Source organism: Phascolarctos cinereus, unplaced genomic scaffold, assembly GCF_003287225.1.
Source record: "Phascolarctos cinereus isolate Bilbo 61053 unplaced genomic scaffold, phaCin_HiC Scaffold_5;HRSCAF=322, whole genome shotgun sequence".
In the NCBI taxonomy this organism is placed as follows: domain Eukaryota; kingdom Metazoa; phylum Chordata; class Mammalia; order Diprotodontia; family Phascolarctidae; genus Phascolarctos; species Phascolarctos cinereus.
The window spans coordinates 295,987,874-295,989,199 of record NW_027555958.1 but is presented as its reverse complement, the minus strand read 5'-3'; positions in this window follow the sequence as shown (position 1 = coordinate 295,989,199).

The following is a 1,326-nucleotide window of genomic DNA, read 5'->3' as shown; positions in this document are numbered from 1 at the left end:
ACCCACCCACCCATCCCTGCCTGGGACTGCAGGGGCTGATAGTGGAAAAAAAGATAGAAAACGAAAAACCAAACGAAAACCAAACGAAAACCAAAACAAACTAAGTGGGAGATGGATTCTGAAGGTGGTGGGGGTGGGGAGGAAATATTGGGGTCTCTCCTCCCTTGGTCCAAGCCCCAATCTTGGGGGAAAGGGTATGTCTGTGGAGACTGGGGAGGGGAAATGTAGGAAGAGGTGGTCTTATTTAGAAAGTAGGTCTGTGGGCAGGCTACCATTCATCTCCAAGGAGAAGAGGGGATCAGGGGACCAGGGAGAGAGAGGGAAAGAGATAAGTGGGCTGGGATGTAGAAACTGAGAAGGTGGCATTGAACCAAAAAAGGGGGAGCCAGGAAGGCTCAAGTCACTGAGAGGTTGAGCTTTTACCCTCAACAGGCACTGGGGAGAAGAGGGGTGCCCTGAAGAGAGACTATTCAAAGGAGCCTTGACCCAGGACTAGGAGTTGAAGAGTTAACATTCAGAGTCTAAACAGCCAGAAAGAGTGAGTTTTCCACCTGCCCCCTTCCTCCATCTGTCTCCACCAGAGGCCCAAGAAATAAAAGGGACAAAAGAATTCTAGCACTATTTGGCACCTGCAGGGTGAGGATGGGAAGGAAGGGGCACAAAACTCAGCGAGGGGGGAGTGGGGTCAGGGAGAAGAATATCTAATGGAGTTTGCCCCAGGGAAGTGAGGAGCAGGAGGTTGGGGACCCAAGTGTCCTGGGCCCTCCCTTGGCTTCCTCTCGATTCCCCTCCGTGGATACCAGGAAAGGGAAATAAACCAACTGGAAATCAGTGCAGGGCTTGACCCAACCTCCAAGCATCCCCTTGCTCTACCCACCCTGCCCTAGGCCCTCGGACCAGAATCCAGAGAAGGCAGGGTGCCCGGAGGGGCATTGGGTCACAGGGGGAAGCTCCCCCCACCCCAGAAGCAGGAGGAGCAGGATGAAACTGAGACAGCAAATTGATCCCCAAGGTGAAGTAGAGTGGGGAAAGAGAGAATGAGTCAGGAATGAAGTCTACAGCCAAGAGGTCCTGGGGGCCTGCTGGGGACACAGGGCAGCCCCTTCAGTTTCTGAGATCTTTGGGGTAGGGGCAGTGGAAAGGGGAAAGAGCTGGCCAAGAAGTGCAGTGGCTGCTCCCCAGAAGTCTCCAGCTACTTCCCTTCCCATTCCAGTTTGGAGGCAGTGGCTTGGAGTTGGACAGTTTGGGTGTGGGTGGTGGGTTCACTTGTCCATCCAGAACCCACCCTGCAGACATGCCCAGAGACAGCAAGAGGGATCACCCCAT